The sequence below is a fragment of the Aedes aegypti genome, chromosome 2 (genome assembly GCF_002204515.2).
Source record: "Aedes aegypti strain LVP_AGWG chromosome 2, AaegL5.0 Primary Assembly, whole genome shotgun sequence".
Classification (NCBI taxonomy): Eukaryota; Metazoa; Arthropoda; class Insecta; order Diptera; family Culicidae; genus Aedes; species Aedes aegypti.
Genome location: NC_035108.1, coordinates 239,908,710 through 239,928,725, shown reverse-complemented (window position 1 = coordinate 239,928,725; position 20,016 = coordinate 239,908,710).

Below are 20,016 nucleotides of genomic sequence, written 5' to 3'. Positions count from 1 at the left end.
AAATCTGTGAAATCTCAAACCAATCATGTACGCGCCATTATTTGTGCTCAAAAAAGCTTTAAACTATTAAAATCGGTTGAAAAATGGCAGAGATATTGACAAAAATGATGTGCGACTCAGGTGAACCCAAACTTTTGCACGATTTGCATCATACTGAGGGGTGAACCCAAACTTTTGCACGATGACTTGACTGACTGTTTCATTGATTTTAAATACTTTCCAGATTTTTCCGCCAAAATTTTATGAGGTCTCTTCAAAGAATATGAGATTACGATTCTAATGACACTTTGATTTAAAATTTTGGTCGACCCAATGCTGAGGAAATTAAATATGATTTTTCGGTGTTTTTTGAAAAATGTCACAACTTAAGGTAGAAATTTAGTATACAAAATTCAAAAAATGTTTTTGGAAAAATACATACGAAGTAAGAATAACTCTTTGCCTTTCGAATGCGGCTTAAAGACTTTCAATTGGACGTGTAATCACAGAGATATGGACAGAACACTTTTGTATGTTTTTAAGGGGGTGAACCCAAACTTTTGCACGGGAGTGTAGGTGGTGGAATTATTGGCAGTATTCTAGGAGAATTATCTGGGGGAACTGGGGAACTTGCTAAGCTTTTAGACGATTCCCTATATATTTTTATAACAAAAAAAGTTCGAAGAAAAATCTCTAGACGATAATTTCAAGAAGTACTTGGAGAACCCACTGAAAAAAAATCATAGAAAACTTTCTTAAGAAATTCCCGATGGAATCAATAAAAGATTTCGTTCCACATTGCGCACATTCATTGCGCTAAAGATTTTCCAAGAAAATGGTTTTCCAGGTTATTGGACGAATACCTGTATGATTTTTTGGAATAATTTGTAAAGCATTCCAAGAATTATGACTGGATTATTTTTTAAGAGGATTGTTAAAAAAATCATGGAAAATTTATTACATCAATACAATTAGAATTACATTAGAAAATCTCTAGACTCCGGAAAAAATAAGGTATTCCGCCTACGAATAGTTTGAATAATTCAAAGTTAAATCCACTAAATATCTTGGAAAAATTACTTGATGAAATTCTTGATCAAAGGCACAATAGAATTCATAGAAATAATATAAACAATCTGTTGGAGAAAATAATTTGAAATTCCTAGAATTCGGAATTCCTTGTAAACAGTGCTTGGACATATTCTGGAGAAACATTTGAACCATTTTCACCAATCACTAATCAAGGCGAATCCAGGTTGTGTAGCTTCTGAATCCTTTCAACTAACAACTCCTTCTCGTGGCAGTCATGAAGATGCAGAGTTGACCTGTTCATATTTGAAAAAATGTCTGTAAATCTTCCGGTTAGGCAGTATTCTATCAAATTCTGGTCAAATTTTCAGCTCATTTAGTGTAATGCTTCAAGATAAAAATGTGTTTTTGTTCGTATTTCGTTGTCTAGCCGCATAGCTAAGAACAAATATTCGTATAAAATCGAAAAATAAAACTAGCGACATAACTTTTACATCATCTGAAAGCTTTTTATCTTGGCTCTGTCAAAAAAATATGAAAACGACAAAACCCATAGAGTAAAGTGGGGCAAAAGTTCGAGTGGGGTAAGAGTTTCTTTTTAAGATTTCTAGCTCAATTCAAAACAAATCTTATAAATGTCATGGTGTTTCGAATGCTATTCAAGTAAAAGACTTTCAATCCAAATATCATAAACATCGATTGAGATTTGGAAAAGTAATGGCTATTTGTAGTTTTTCGACAAGAATATTTTAATTTTTGGTCAAACTTTCGTTGCATGCAACCAATTGAAGATAAAATCTTTTCAAATTTTTATGTTAAGGCGTTTCTAGGCCTATCATAAGGTTGCTTTGAGGTGTATTAGTTTTTGCATAAATGCTTGAAAACAATTTTTGGCCCATAGTGGGGCAAAAGTTCGAATCAGCGGGGTAAAAGTTCAACCCATGTATAAAATCACGGAAAAATTTGCAAATTGCCTAAAATCCACATATTATTTTCAAATTCAGTTAAATTTGTGTGATCGTGTGAAAACTGCTACCAAAATTTTACATTTTCACTTAATTTTGCGAAAAACTGCTATTTTTGAGTATACTACAATTAACTCGGTTTTGGGCATTTTTTTTGACGAAAATTTAGTGTGTATTTTTCGTCAACCTTAAGTTTACGGCTGGTGTAAAGTATGTCTGTCATAAAAGAATCGATATTTTGTGTTTTCGCCAGCGAACTTTTGCCCCACACTAGATTCGAACTCTTGCCCCACCGGTGGGGCAAAAGTTCGAATAAGACAATCAATTTTGAAACTGTTATAACTAAAGATGGGTAAATATTTTAACACAAGTTTGTTCAGCAAAATTATAGCCAATATGTTGAAGGTTCACTGTATGGTATTTGTTTTGTTTTCACTGCTATTGTTTTCCTGGAAACTTTGATTATACTGTAGCATGGTCACTTTTTTGTAAATATTATTTAAAGATTTATTCAATATAAATATAGATGTACATAAATTGTTATATAATTATATTGTTTTTCATGTTCTCCAATGTTAATTTATTATTCGTGTTAATTTATTTTTCATTTAATCACATATTATTTCATTGTCAAATTTAACAAATTCAAGAGTTCACTTAAATATATGCGATATTCAATATCACAGTTCAAAATGAAATGCACTTTTCCAAAACCGCATACAAAACTTGCATACAAGTCGCCATCTACCAATACTATATCAAATAAAAGTCCCTGTCGCCTTACACACTACACCACGAAACACGAATAAGCCTAAGGTTCAAAGTTCAAGCCCGAACGTTAACGATCGTTATAAATAGATCGGAGTCCAAAAATAGACGGAACGATACAGGTCATTCAGATGGAATGGTAGCGAAAGAGATAGCGCTTCAATCGGTTCTCATTCGTAGTTGATGAGGATCGTCGTTTGAAAAGGTCGTGAACTTACTTCGGTGATTTTACGTACTTCCGTCCACGAAGATGTAAAATCACACCTTATCTGAGGACTTTCAGAATCTCTACTCGTCCATTTTGACCTGGACCGTGGAAGAGGCGAGAGTGCGTGAATAATCGTTAAGTGTCGCGGTGTGTTTCATTTGGTAATAAATTAAAATGTGAGAAGTTTTGTAGATTGAAATTAATGTTACTTTTTGTTCCTTTTCGTTAGTCAAGTAAAGTTCGTTAGCCTAAAGCCAAGAAGGTTAAGTGCGGTCAAGTTAGTTTGTGTGTGCGTTTGTGAATAAAAAAGGTAATTGTGAACTTTTTTTTGTGTGGAGAATTTTTTGTTAATGCGTCGAACAGCCGTTCGACGGCTTTTTATTTAGGATCGGAATCTAGCGATCTACGGCCCAAGCTCGGCATACCGCATCTGCAAGCTAAACGCTGCTCTCGACCCCACGCTTCAGCGTTCAGAAGTCCCGGTTTGAGGGGAAAGCCGGAAGGGAACAAACCGTTCCGACAGAGCGGCCACCACCATTTCTATTACCTCGTGGACAGGCCACGTGTGAAGCCCCCGACGATCCCCACCGTCGTCAACTGCGTCATACGTCACCGACGCACGTGATTTCCAGCGTGCGACACTTCATCAAGGAGTAAATCCAAAAAGTCGCAGTTTGTTGCCGTATTTGGAGTAGTAGCCGCAATACCACCATCGTCGATGTGCTAATTTCGGAATCCTGCTTTGCCGTCCCATTCTTCGTCCAGCACTTCTGCTTTGCCAGCCCATTGAACGTCCGTCGCTTCTGCTTTGCCGGCGGCATTCATCGCAGCTTCTAAAAGGGTCCGTGAGTACAAGCCAAACCAAACTAACCATGCGCATGCGTTAAAACTCCACACAATAACCGAGCTCGAAGATAAGAAGAAGATGATCGATAAATGTCGATAGAATTAGTTTAGCAAATCCGCACACACATTAGGGAAAGTAGGAAGAAGAAGTAGAAGAGGAAAGGAACACACAAATATGAATAAAACCTAGGTTATCAAATTTGAATAAATTTCTAAATGTTTTTGCTGTTCTCAACCAGATTATGTATTTTTGTAATATGTTAGTGCTTTCCCTGTAACAGTTTTTTTGGTCTTCGAGATTTCTCACGTTTCGCGTCGTTCTACCTGTTTCTTTTTCTGTTTTTTGTACGCCAGGATAGACTGCCTGGGAAATCAGTCTCTCCACTCACGTGTCTGAAGCGGACAGGGAAATTTGAATTAGTGAGTTCTTCCAGTGATGATACTCGTGAGTGGTGTCTTTTTGTGTCGGTAGAACGACGGTCAACATCAACTATTTTTTGAGAATCGCTTAAGGCGACCTCTATAACTGAGAAATCTCGATCCACTATTCCTTTGAGTTTTCTGTATCGTTTCCTAAATTGCTATTTGGACTCTTATAAAACAAACCCGCCCTGAGGTTGGGTTTCTTGCCGGGCAAACATAACTCGACAGACGGTCCTCTTCGGAGGTGGCGCTAAAGCCGTCTGTTTCTTGAGCCAGGGAACGAAACAGGAGACGGGAAACCTTTAGCCGTATTTTACGTGCTACAATACCACTAAGGTCGATCTTTTGTCCCACCTTACTCTATTTTAATATTTATTATCGCTTGTGCCACTATCGGAACACATGTGCCTATAGTAGCACTATTTCTAATTTCTGTTCCTATAGTAGTACTAGTTTCACGGCGTGGGGAAAATTCAAATAAAATCCTTATTTTTACAAAACTTTTATATTTTTCCTTCAAAGTGTGGATCAAAAGCTTTCGTTTGCCTTGAAAAAAAGTTCCTAATTCATCAATTATTTTGTTAGATAAAAAATAGTTTCTTTTAGTAGTGCTACTATAGGAACAATAGGTTTACTATAGGTGCAAGGGAGATTAAATTTTAAGCAAAACTATTTATTTCGATCATTTTTTGAACAAAATCGAGCTGTGTATCAATAGTATTTAGATAAATAGCTGCCGATCTTCATGTCAAAAAATATTTTGCAACGATTTATAGCCTAATGGCCGTGAAAAGCCACTAAGGCGACTATAGGGGACTGTCTATTAAGGGAACACCAACTCTATATGAATAAAACCTATTTAGTATTGCAGAGGTATACTCGGTCGAGGGTGACCCATTTCGCATAAAGACGTTTCGCATAAGGACGTTTCGCATATGGACGTTTGGCATAATTGACGTTTCGCATAAAACAGTTCCATACTAGAACAGGTAGCTTTTTAAAGAAGGCATGGAATTCTTATTATGCCAAATATCCTTTATGCCAAACGTCCGTATGCGAAACGTCTTTATGCGAAATGTCCCATCCCCTACTCGGTCTAGTAACAATCCATTGGCAATTCAAAATTCAAAAACGATTAAATATCCCATCTCCCATATTTTCCTTACCGTCCAACGATAAAAATAGTGTTCTGTGAAATTTTTAGCATTTTCTTTGGTGATTTGAAGGTAAAAATGTAAGTTTATATGGAAATTATTGTGAAGAAATTTTTTACTGGAAGAATGAACGTAGGAACGTATGAATTCTTGTAGGTTTCTAGGAAAATCAGAACCCTTCAAGGAATCTCTGGAGGAATTCCAGGAGAAAATTCCTGCACAAACCTGGAGTAAGCTGGAGTACAATAAAGATGAAATCACTGAAAAAAATGATGGAATTATTGAAGGAATCACATGAAATCTTCGTACTAGAGGCTCTAGAGTTCACTCTAGAAGTTTTTGGATTGTATTGCTGGAGTTGTCTGGCTCTATATCAGCAAAAAAACATGAAAAATATGGAGAAATACCTGAAGGAATAAAAGCAATGTAATGTCCATTTCCCACACCAGTCTCTTTGAATTTGCGACACACACCAAATAAATTTAACTTTCATCGGTGCTCATGTCTAAATTTGGAGCAAGTACATAATGTAAGTATGCCACTTCATGCAATCCCCGTTGGCAACAAAGTCAACAGGAAAGCATGTCAGAGGCGAGATGGATATTATGGGTATTTTATTAGCTTCCTGCCAATCAGAAAGGTGTTGGCTGCTGCAGTCATAAAGCTCCTAACCGCACTTGTTCGGAGGGAATACCCTGAAGTATGTCCTGTTTGGGGTAGGTAGAAAGTGTCCTCTCTGCTAACAGGTGGATTTTACGACCTGATGCCAAGCATGCAAAATTCATTCAATTCGGTCCCGAATGGCTTAAGACGTGGCGATTTCAATCAACACCTCTTTAAAAGAGGAAATCTACGCAAATACACGCTAATCTTCAACCAATTTGCAACCCAAAACGGCTCATCCACGATAATAGATTCGCAGTGTTCCGTTCCGCATCGCAATCACTAACTCAATCAATTATGCGAGCTAACAATTTCACGCTCAATATCCGATTGGCAACGAAATTAATTTCTCGAGGCTTTCGGATCGGTGCTGCGTGGAAGATTGTATAATTCTTGCTTGGCTAGGAAAAATGTGTATGTTTTCGCTCAGTCCACCAGGCGTAATCCAAATTAGTGGATAAAAGCCTCCTTCCGATTCGAACGAGTGAAAATGCTCACTTCGACAAGAAAAGCTTCCTTTCACTGACAGGGAAATTGTGCTGTTTCAAGGAGTGGGAGGAGTTCCAGTTTCTCAAAGAGGCATAAATCTTTATCAAGGCAAAAATGACAGGTACAGAGCGGCTTGAGAATGAATTGCTCCTCCGACAAATAGGGCTTGAATGAGGTCTCAACGCTCTTCCAATAAACCTGGAATTCTCTTTTTTTTTTCTACGCAGCGGAAGAAAAGCGTCACATTTTTCGCTTGAATTATTGCCCCTGCCATCGTCTGATTCCGAGGAATGTAAGAAACGATAAGTTTCTATTGTGCTGCATTTGTACTTACCTTCGTTTGTGTGAAAAATTGATTAAAAAGGTGAACCTGATGTCTAGGAGCAAATTGTTCTCGTGACGTACCCTGGAAGAAAAGAAAGAGAATTGTTGTATTAATTTTATTGTTTAACTTTGGACATTGAGTAAGAAATACTCGAAGATACAATGATTATGAAATTATTTAAAATTCTTGATTAACAACCTATGTAGAGTAAAATATTTCAAAGGTAGAATATCAACATGAAACTGTTCATAATTTGACACAAACAGTATGCGTAGCCAGGTTTTCAGTTAGAGGAGTGAACGACCTCAATATCTTTTAAAAAATTATCACGCCACAACATACATTTTCGACAACCTTAAGTTTCTTGGGCTCAGATATCCGAAGCGGTAATCGCGCAACTATTGAATAAGACTAAGCAGAGGGTCGTAGGTTCGAATCCTACCAGTTGAGGTTTATTTTAGGTTGGATTTTTTTTTCGACTTCTATTGTTGCGGTCGGGGTTACCTTTCGAAGATCTTCGTAGCAAAATTCAACTTTTTGTCGGTGATATTTTGCTCAAAGCTGTAAATTTTTATTCATAAGAATAGCATAAGATAGATCGGCAATTTGTACTCACAGGTATTGGTTTCGTACTAAGTAATTCATATTAAGTTTAGGTTTACACTTAGAGTAATGAGGCTTTCGATCGATTATTTTATTTCTAATTAGTATTTTAAGTTAATTTATAAAGAATTTCAACTTCACTTTTCGTAATCCAATATCCAATACAGTAGCAAAACAATGTACCAAAATCATCTTAACACCGTCTCCGACAGTTTTCTTAAACATGTTTGCCCTACTCACACTTTCATGCGCATAAAGTCGAATATTCGGGGGAGGGGGCGCGGGCGCGTCGATTGACGCATTCGTCGCAACATCCTCCCTAACGTGACGTACGAAAACTGGTTCGACGACACCATCTCCGCGACTAACAGTTGAACAGCATCCGCCAACATCCTTATCACTACAACCGCTTAATTCCGCTTTTCTATGTCCGGCAACATCCAGGATTTCCAGTTTGCAGATCGCTCTCCTCTTCAAGGTTCCGGCAGGTGTCTCGACGTCCGCTAGACGTACAGCACTGTCCTTCCCTGGATATGTTCGGCACACACGACCGGATCTTTCCGTCAACGACCACAACTAACGCTTCTTCCTTTATTGGTGCAACATCGCTGAACCACTTTGAACGTCGAGATATTATCGGTAGGTATTAAACAATCCACTGACTCCAGAACGTATCCAGTATGTGCTGAATCAGCTCCCAGCTGCTCTTTAGAGCTCTCTTAACATCTACTAGGGCTTTGACCGGTTGCCGGATTCCACTCAAGTTGAGCCTCAGGAAATGGTTGGGGGTTAACGATTCTTGCACTTTGATACCCAACGGCAGGAACGTCAACGGCCGCCAGTTCACCATATGCTCTGCTTCGGCCAATAAAGTGACGAATGCTTCATCGTCTAGCGTCTATGACATGGGCAATGCTCCGAGAGCCGTCTTCACGGATCTAACCATTCGTTCCCAAAATCCACCCATATGTGAGGCTGATGGTGGATTAAATCTCCATTCTATGCAGTTCATGTCATTATCGCTACACACTTCTTGTGTTGCGCCCTTCCGAGCGATGAAACGTCGGACTGCCTTTTTGCACGAGTCGGTAGACAAAATATGCACTACCTTCTGGAGGATAGCCCGAACTAGCAGGCACGTAAAAATCGCTACCCAGCGCTTCACGCCACTACGACCAACTTTCACAAGGTAGGGACCGAAGTAGTCTACGCCTACAATCGTGAAAGGTCAAAGAAACGGTGTAGTTTGAAATTGTGGTAGCTGGTTCATCTTTGATATTGCTGGCGTAGCTTTGTATATACGGCACCATTGACAGCGTTTCGCAACGGATCTAACCTGTGCTGTCATCTTGGGAATGTTCCGGAATTTCTGGCGAACTTCGTTCACAACCGTTTCGTTGTTGGCATGATGAAATGTTCGATGGTACCAGTCCAGCAACGAGCTAGTTATCGGTTGTCCTTTAGTATTATCGGAAATTAGGTGTCCTGTTCAAGGCAATCTGCGGCAGTGATACGTGTGTTCAGATTCATTGAGGCCACCTCATCTGGATAACCGACTGACTCGGCAAATCGCCAGAGGATCTTCTCCGCATTCCGCAACTCTTCACTGATGGCATCTTTAGTTTCCATAATCTTTGATTTCCGAATTCGTCGCAGAAGCTTCTCACCGAATTGATAAGCGTACGCCACGCTTCGTAGAAGCCGTTCGTGTTTTTAGAACTACGACTCTTCGATGATCGGAGATGGTAAGAAATGACTACAAACGGCAGCCTTCCTTAGCCGAGTGGTTAGAGTCTACGGCTACAAAGCACAGTCATGCTGAAGGTGTCTGGGTTCGATTCCCGGTCGGTCCAGGATCTTTTCGTAATGGAAATTTCCTTGACTTCCCTGGGCATAGAGTATAATCGTACCTGCCACACGATATACGAATGCGAATTTTGGCAAAGAAAGCTCTCAGTTAATAACTGTGGAAGTGCTCACAAGAACACTAAGCTGAGAGGCAGACTATGTCCCAGAGAGAACGTAATGCCGAGAATAAGAAGAAGCAAAAGGCAGCCGATCGTAATTCTTCTTCTGTATCTTCCACGTCGAACTAATTATTTGGCCAATTCATCTCGTCTTTGTATAGGTCAGCGCATCCATTGACTGTTGGGCACGCGGTTTGGACGTTTTCAAGATGGCGGACAAATTCAAAATGGCCGCCAATATTTGTTTGGTCTCAGATGAAAGCTATATCCTTCATCTATAAGATGCCACTAAGTTTGCTATGTGCTCCAAGGGAAATATGAGAGATATCACATGAAGAAATACCTAAGATTTATGAAAAATTGGCTTTTTCGCAAACTGTTTAGCTAGCTGGCGTACGAGGGGTCCAAGAATTGAAAAAAAAAGCCTTTAGTTTTAGCATGTACTAGCTATCAGTGACATAAAATTTGAATTCTAACGATGGGTGCCGATGGCGGCCTGGTTTCAGCGAGAATTGCTCTACTTGTTTCCGAACGCTGTAGTACAACTCCGGTTCCTTTTCTAAACGCTTTTCGAGGCATCCGAATCGACGCTATGCCATGGGACGATTATTTGGAAACTCGATTGAATCTTCTCTCAAAAGAAGTCCGGTCTCGAACTTTCCACTTGCAGCCACGTCCGCACCGTAGTCTCTTCGAGGATTCAACGCGCTTGGAGACGATGATGGCGCTTCTGGCAGTTGTTCACATGGCCAACGTGTGTGGGAAACTAGACATCGGTGATAAAGTTTGTTGTCTTTCGCGAAATTCCATCATCCTTCAAACGATAGCTTCTTGAAAGCTGCACAGCTGACAGCCGTGTGGTCGTGAGCGTCGCACGTTGGCCAGGTTTTTGTTGATACACATCCTTTCACTTTAGCGATTTCATTGAGCTCTCGTCGGTCCTCAGTGGAATTGACGCTCGGTGATGTATCCTTCCGTTCATGGGTCATGTGAGCATTTACAAACACCTCACTTACCCGAGCAGAAGAAAATAACTACTGAATACCAAATTGAGGTATTCCATACCAGATAATTTCCAATACTTACAACCTGAATGAGGTATGAATGAGCCCTGCATAAGAGGTAAAATACCTCAAATAATACCTTCTGCATATTCTACAAATACCAAGCTGATAACTAGATCAGGTATTGTAACACCTAAATAATACTTCATGGATTTTCATATAAAAATGAACTTTTTCAGTACTAGTTCAATACCTCCAGCAGTCCTCAATACCTGTCGAATACCAAAATGAAGTATTTTTAATTGTTTTAAACATTCTTTTCAAATACCATTGTAATACCAAAATGAGGTATTGATAACTGAACAATACCTAATTTTGGTATGATACCAAAATATGGTATGCATAAGCTATTGGGGAGTTATTTGTTCCTGCTCGGGTACCTTCCTCATAAACTCGCTGAGCGTTTTTAAATCGACAATCGGCAAGTTCTCTTGACGCAGTGCCCAGTTGAACTTGAAGTTGGCCATACCATGTAGCAGGATAGGGTTAGACAAGTGATTGTCCATTCTCACTGTTACCACACAAATTTTGGACGGCTAGTCCAAACTGGAACAACGTTTCCAACCCGAGGAGGAAAGAATAACTCGCCAATAACTTATGCATACCATATTTTGGTATCATACCAGAATTAGGTATTGTTCAGTTATCAATACCTCATTTTGGTATTATAATGGTATTTGAAAAAAATGTTTAAAACAATTAAAAATACTTCATTTTGGTATTCGACAGCTATTGAGGACTGCTGGAGGTATTGAAATAGTATTGAAAAATTTAACTTTTATATGAAAATTTATCAAGTATTATTTAGGTATTACAATACCTGATCTAAGTATCAGCTTGATATTCGTAGAATATGCAGAAGGTATTATTTGAGGTATTTTACCTCTTATGCAGGGCTCATTCATACCTCATTCAGGTTGTAAGTATTGGAAATTGTCTGGTATGGAATACCTCAATTTGGTATTCAGTAGTTATTTTCTTCTGCTCGGGAAGCCTTTCCGCTTCCGGTGGACGGGTGAAGAAGAAAACTGCTGACAGCTTCCTTGGCTGCTCCTGGATGGTTCGCGAAATTGTCCTGGATCCTCGGACTGTCTTCGATAGAAATACTGTCGATAGTACGAGGGACTGATCCCGTCATTCCTGTTAGGGATCGCTCGTGACCTCTGACGGAGAATTCACGGATTTCCACGGGTGCTGACGTTCCGACTGGCCCACCGGAATGTTCTGGTGGAATCGGTTGATGGCCTTGTGGCTTCGAACGAGAATCGATAGCGATTTGTTTTTAAAAACCTTTTCTAACAGTGAGCCCTTTGGTCACAATACAATCTATACGAGGATATCTAGCAGATTTTCTGGAACTATCGGTTTAATTATCAATTGATTACGGAAGCATTCTATAGCATGAGCATGAGCATAGATGACCGTACAATTCGTAGTTGCTAATCCGTGATTGACTAGAACAATCAAAGTTGCACAGTTAATTTATGAATGGGGCTTGGGATTAGCTTACCATTCTTCAATGTGCACAAATCGAGAGCTCAAATTTTAAAAGTCAATAGCGGCGCCGGCCACGTCCTTACGGTCATCGGGGAAGGGAAGGAATGTTAGATAGACAACCGTTGTTACTAGAGACCGAGTATATCTCTGCATCTCCACAGTTGTCATGGAAAGGATATTGGGTTAGTGGGATAAGGTAAAGATCTGGGAGTCACCAATGGTTGGTGATGTGATTCATGATATAATCACGCCTAATCGGATTCGCGATATTATTCGATAAACGCATTATACCCCGAACATGTGTTCATCAATCGCCCACGCAAGAGCAAGCGACTCGATCAATGGATCAAACACTACTAACGATCCGCGGCGCTTTTTCATTTCACTACTCGACCGACGCGCGACATGTTTGATCCTGCCCGCGTCACTCGCCCCCGCAGGAGCAAGCGTCAAGGTCGAAAGATCAAACACAACTCGATTGAGGAAGCATCCTATAGCGTAATAAAACTTAAGATGTTTCGAGGGATCTATATGAACAACCGTATTTTTTCCAGAGATTTACCGTATACAGAAAGGATTCTTGCAATATGAAACCTTACTGTAAATGAGTTGAACTCAAACTCCAGACAAACGCTTTACAACTCTCAATGATACATGGACTTGAACCTAATTGGGCCAATTGTCCTTGATTCCATTTCATTCGAGGCAACGTGATTGGCGGGTCTCTGTCGGTGAAAAACAATTATTTTACATCCAACGAAAGGCTGACTCAGCCGATGAGCTTTCGCCCGAAATTAGCAACAATCTGGCAAATTACAGCACATTGCAAAATGATGACACGGTGACAGGTGATGATGTTGAAAAGCTGCCGCCGGGTCGTTTCCTTTTCAGCCCACCTGCCTCCAGATGGGCCCGAACGATGCGAAAATCGATAAACCACTTCCTGATTCAAACCGGCGGAAAACATTCGATTGCAACATGGCAGCTTCGTCGCATTTCGATACCCGCTTATGTTGCTGCAGATTACCTCACTGGCTGGATGAAATAATGGTATGCGATATTTCGAATGATTCGGTAAAAAGGCGCGGTATCAAAATTCTGCGGAATTTCACAGAATCCAAGAAGGCCAAATTCATTTCATCCGATTTTGATTCGTTTTGAATCAAATATGAGGTTGAATGTATTTGGAGGTCCCGGGGGCCAAGGCCCTTTGCTCTCCAGTACATGCGGCCATGCGTAATACAAATGCAAAGCTGAATGCGTGTAGATGGAGTACCGTGTACCTTTTAATTCCGCTCCTAAATGCTTATCTTTGACAGATACGCGTATTTAGACTACCACTTGCAGTCTTCTTCAGTGTTAGTTACTCGAGTGGATACGATTAACTGACTCTGAAGCAGACTGCAAGTGGTAGTCGAAATATGCGTATCTGTCAAAGATAAGCATTTAGGAGCGGAAGTAAAAGCTACACGGTACTCCATCTACTATTAAGTTTCTCTATTGAGATTCTGCACAGAGGATTCGAATACATTAATAAGAGACTGAATGTGTGGATTAGATTACTAATACGGTTAGAAGGAAAACATTCGTGCCATTTAAGAGTTCGCATCGAGTAACACGAACCTTTTCCATAGTTTTCATCCGTTTCGTTATAACTAGTGCTAGAAATTCCTTATATCGCATATCCTTAGAATGGCAGTAAGATCGTGTATCAGCATATAGCCATTTCGCTTACCCACTGCTCCTGGGACGACATTTTCGATTATAAACCGGAGGATGCATGCAGTAGCTCGGTTCCTGGATCGTAAAACTACAAAGGAAGGAAGGAAGATGGAAGTGCGCGATCGAAAATTGATTTTCATAATACCAATTTGTTTGCCGGTTGCGCGTTGATATCGTTGGCATCGCTTGCATTTTCGGTAAATTCCGAGCCGAGCGGTTCCAGATTGATTATCCGGCAACATACGGCCGGGGAAGTAATTTGAGTAATCGCAATTTCCTATAGCTTCTGTTTTCGAACGCAAATTAAGCCTCCGGGGAGGAATGCGACAGCGCTGGTTTGGTATTGGTCGAACCGCAGACAGGATTCACCCGCACCGCCAATTGAAGGGTTGGAAGGTCCGCGAGATACGAATTTCAAACATTTGTAGCAGTTACATTATGTGTATCAATTTTTACATTCATGCGTTTTCCGACACGAATTTGCCAGTTCTGCTAACGAGCTAGACATGATATGAGTTATTTTTAACATTAATCTGAATGAATCATGGTAACTCGGTTTTACGAGAATTTTAAAACTTATTTTCCTTAATATGTAAGGAATAACAAAGTTGGTGAGTTGATTTATAACATTTCAATGAAGAGCTTCCTTTGTGACCTGATGAACAAATCGAATTCAACAGTTGGCTAGAATATCTTAGGATACTTCAGTGAGACGTCGACTTGGCCGACTCGACCGCCTCAAGAAGGGTTCATTGAACACTGTCGGTAGCAGATGCTAACAAAGCGATGAGCTTAGACATGCTCAAAAGTCGGAATGTCCACTAAGCATATGGTAACGTGTTCACGTGGGTAGAGAGAAAACACCTCTAAGTAAATTTCCACCTAAGAAACATCCTGTTAGACCATGGACTTTTTTAGAAGTGTTGGCACATATGCGATAAAATGACACAAAGACCAAAAAGTATTGGTCCGCGAACAGAGCAGGATAGATCCACTATAAACAAGACTGAGTAACGTGAGCGCTACGTAACATCGATGAAGGTAGTCGGAGCCCCTATGGACACTCTTCACCGGAATCACATGACCAACTTAGGCACCAGAGCGTTTAGCATTGAGATTCCTGCTGCGGAGTAGATTGCGAAGAAGCACCGGCAAACTATTCGTCGAAAGGTTAGATCGCGCGAAGCGTATCATCGGCTTGAGTAGCCGGGACTCCAAAGAACTAGAATCGCTAGACCGACCTCGAGGTACAACTGTTTGTACAAGATTCTGGTGTGATACAGGCTACAAGGATATAATGTGTCACAAAAGAGACCGCCAGTGCATATATCACTTATCAAATGTAGCAGAACCTTGGACTCAGACTCTTATCTCCCCGGAACCAGTGCATATAGCACAGCACGTGTAGCAGAAGTAGCCTAGGCAAACTGCTTCTCCTAGCCGACTTAAACAATGTTACAAGGGACCAGCCTCGGCAGGGCTAATCCTCTGCAGCCAACTCTTGGTCGGCGCGCCATGGGTGCTGCAATTCTAACATAATGTGAGTGACAGCCGTAATTACTGCATTCCAGTACTCGAGCATGCGACCTCTCACAACAATGAAACGGGGGAAATCGAACACGACATGCTCCGCTGTTTCCTCCACACCAGCACAATTGGGGCACGCAGGAGACTCTGAGTGCCCGAACCTATGCAGGTACTGTCTATAGCAACCATGTCCTGACAGAAACTGCGTTAGGTGGAAATTCACTTCCCCATGGTTTCTACCATACCAATCTGACACATTTGGTATTAGCCGATGAGTCAATCTACCCTGGAGTTATCCCATTCCTGCTGCCAGCTTCTGAGCGTTTTCTCTTTACACGTGTCGCTGACTCCTCTGGTACCTCTTTGGTTGAAGCATTGAATATCTTCCTTGATGATGAGCCCAATGGGTGTCATCCCGGCTATGATGCACACGGTCTCTTTAGATACCGTTCGGTATGCACTTGCTACTCTTAAGCATATTATCCTGTACGTGCTTTCCAACCGCTTTAGGTTTCAGCTAGTTCTAAGCGCTTTGGTCCTTCATACCTTAGTATGGATAGCGCCACGCTTGCCAGGAGCTTGCGTTGTTAGACATCATTCTCGAAAGCGCCACTATAGCCGTAGATGCCCTTTTACAGGCATATTCAATGCAGCTAGAAAAGCTGAGCTTGTCATCGATCATTACCCTAAGATACCAAAGGGGTCGTTTGGACTCTATGCTGCAATCACCTACCGAGATGAGTGCTCGTTGCTCGGACTTGCGGTTGTTAACCACCGCCATCTCAGTCTTGTGACGGGCCAGTCCTAGTTTCCTAGACTTCATCCACTCCTCAACTATGGAGATAGAGTGCGCTACTGTCAGCTCTACTTCCTCCATCGATTCGCTATAGACCACTAGGGTTAAATCGTCGGCGAAGCCAACAATCTTAACACCCGTCGAAAGGGGCAGCCTCAGTACGTCATCGTACATCGCATTCCATAACACCGGACCCAGGATTGAACCTTGAGGTACTTCCGCGGTAATTCGAACGCTTTTCTGCCCCTACTCTGCCGACTTCTCTTGGGCGCAATGGCGCCTTTGGTCTTAGCCATTACCACTCTGTAGGCGTCACCCCATGGACTCGAATTGGCACTCTGGCATAGACTATCAAAGCATGTCCGTTTTCGACCCATGATTTTCTTTTTTAGAGCCAACTTTGCCTGGATGCTTCTCTTTGTGCTTCTGTGCGTGCGCTTTGCATTCTTCGCCTAGCCCGAAGGCAGATTGCTCGAAGATTTGCAATTGATATGCACAACCAGTGCATCGGCGGCCTGTTTTCTCTAGGAGGGGCTTTTCTCGGCATGGAAGCATCACATGCTCGTGATATCACAGCAACTAGCTCTTCACCGTTTAGGTCCAGAGTGTTCCGTTCACGCCTCAGGGCTTCAGTGAATACTTCGCCGTCAAAGTGCGCTGTTTTCCAACCTCAGACTTGGGTCGAGTTACATCACGCTGCCTTCCGCCCGCCTGGTATTATACTATAGCGAATCGATTGATGATCGCTGTGAGTATAACCGTCATCAACACGCCAGTTCATGGTACCTAAAAGGTTAGGACTACAAAACGTCACGTCGATAACCGATTCTGCATCTTTTCTGCGGAAGGTACTCACCGTACCCACATTTGTCTGCTCTACATTTAATGCGACCAGGGATTCCAACAATAGCTGGCCTCTTTAGTTAGTGCAGCGGCTACCCCACTCCACTGCCCATGCATTTGAGTTACTACTGGCTGCCGATTAGCTAGTTCGGCTATCATCCTGTCGACCAATGTGTGTTAATTTCGCGTCATTTGGATTGGATATCGTCTTGTCGTCCATATAGCTGCCTTCACACCTTGAATCAAGTGAAGTGTGAGCAGTAGGTTTTGCACCTTCGCCGTCTATGATGAAGATAACTGCAGTAGCAAAAAAAACTCTTTATGTGTTAAGCCTGAGGATGCACAGCTGACGGTTTCGTTGTCGGTTGCACATGCAGAAGTGATAAGAGATTCGCTTGATTGAGGAAGTACGACTGAGGTTGATGGTTGAGAACTGATCGAATGTGTTTCTGATGGTGCAGAATTTGGACATAGCTGAGTGTGGTGGCGAGCTTGACATCGACGGCAGTTGAATGACGGTGTACAATCCTTGGAGTAATGATCATTTCGTAGACAATTTCTGCAAAGCTGCTGGCGACGTACCTCGGCTTCTTTCTCCACTAGCGACAGTTACGAAAAACCGTCACGGTGCATAAAATGCATTTCCGTTGATATGTGGTTTGATTAGCTCTATGACGGGCTGGGGTGCTGGGAAGGTTGAATGAATGCTGGAGTGTCGACAACATTCCTCTGGTGATGTCCTTGAAGGTCACGGCTTGTTGAGTGGATAAAAGCTCTTCCCAGTCTCGGCGAGTAGTGGCATCTAAACGAACGCTGAGCATGCGGATGATGATAGCATCCCAGCACTCGTCCCCCTCTCCGAGTTGCTTAAAACCCTTGACGTTGGCCTTAAATTATCTACGAGTGAGTGCACATCCGCTGTTGATAAACAGGGCATCTAGATACGTCTGCTTAAGACGAGAAAGGTTTTGGTAATGATCTTCCAACAAATTCCAAGCGACGAGATATTTTTTTTGCGCTGTTAGTGATGTATTGAACTAGCTCGAGTGCTTCCCCATCTAAAGATGAACGAAGATAAGATTTTTGGATATTCGACAACTCGACCGAAGAGTGCACCAGCGAGACGAAGAGGTCATGGAAAATCAACCAGGTGTCGATGTTTCCGTGGAACACAGGAAGTTCGACGTCGGGTAAGCGTATGCGCAATGATGGAACAGGGATTTGGACGGAAGGATTTGCTGTCGGAAGTTATAGAGTCGAAGTAGATCACGCGTAGCTTAAACGAGAAAGTACACAGTTTATGGAACGCTAATTACATTAAATAAAGCAGTTAAGTGCCTTGTATTCATATCTCCGCAATGGCGATCTCAACAATGTCTATGATGGCGGGTCAGACGTAGGTTGGTGTGGTATCAGCAATGGGGTACACCAGGGTTCACTTTCACATAGCTAAGTCTATTGAATTCAAACGAACTTTTATTCTACTAACTTGGTTTAATCTACTTTGACTTAATTCTATAATAACTACATAGCTTAGTACTGATGATAATTCAAAATAACGACATTCTCCTCTAGTGGGTAATAAACTACCATTATGAAAAATTATGGACGAGAATGGTTTTCCCGGGAAACTGACTAGACTGATCTAGGCAACTATGGATAGTGTACAGTGCTGTGTGAAGATATTGGGTGTGTTATCGGACCCGTTTGAAACACGTAAAAGACTTCTACAAGGCGATGGTCTATCCTGCCTCCTGTTCAATATTGCGCTAGAAGGTGTTACGGGCGGGCTACAACATTCGGGGTAGATCTTCAACAAATCGAGCCAGTTCATCTGTTTCGCTGACGGCGTGGACATTGTGGGAAGGACGTCCCAGATGGTTGCACAGCAGTATACTAAGCTGAAACTTGAAGCGAAAAGCGTTGGTTGAAGGTAAATACGTCGAAGACGAAATATCTGCTGGCTGGATAAACCGAGCACGATAGAGTTCGCATTGGTACACTCGTGATGATTGACGGAGATGAGTTCGAGGTGGTGGACAAATTTGTCTTGGATCATTGGCAACGTCGGATAACAACTGCAGCAGAGCGGACTCTACAAGACCTTGCGGTCTGATAAACTTCACCTTCGTACTAGGTGTACCATGTACAAGACGCTGTGGCGCAACTTGATCCATCGCTTGAAGGACGTAGCGCCATCAAAAGCAAAGCAAGGGTAATAAACTGATTACTCTCATTCGCTGTTGATGATGGTGTAGAGTTTTCGTCGTAAAAGAGACCGAGCACGATTCCTCTTCGGCTTTTATAGCGGGTCGCTCCGTAACAAACATGATTGACCGGATACAGCGAGATGCATGTTTTTGCAGGGAGCCATTATCGATGAAAGAGGATGGTTGATGCTATCGGTGATGATCAAGCCACATGTATATCCACGTAGCGTGAATCCTTTTCGCGTATGCGAACACGTGTGGTTCCGCAGACTGCGGCTGTTTGATTAGTTTCGACTGCAAAAGCAGTGCCGTAGGGTGGCCGCTGAACCATCCTTATAGGACAACAAAAAAAAAAATATGGCGGACAGAGGGCAGCGCGAAGTAACAGAAGCCAAGCAAGAGGAAGGAGAACATCACGTTTCGACGGTGAAGTTCTGAGGCTCGTACGAACCAATCTGAACCTGGACGGTGCTGTGATGTCACAAGCCTGTGATGCTTCCATGTCGATGACAGTTCTTTGAATAGAAGGCAGGACGCCGGTGTTAACTCTCTGAAAGGAAATCAAGTGTCGGGAACGGACATGCATCGATAGACTATGCCAGAGTGCCAACTCGAGTCCGTGAGGTGAGGGTGATAATAGCCAAGACCTCGGCCAAACCAGAGGTGCCATGCCTCAATTTAAGCCACGAGCTCATGACTCTTGACGTACTGCAGAAACAGGGGAAGTAATAGCGAGGGTGACGAACGAAGACCTTGCGATGCAACGTGAATACATTAAACCCGTAGGAGTGTAGACATACCTGTCTGCTAGATACGTCGGGCAATCGTTGGAGAGGTTAATAATCAAAAGGCTAGTACTGTATACTGAACAACCTTGTCTGACCAGTTATGATTCAGAGAAGGTGGATCTACTTTGGACGCTTCGGAGCATCTTTGAT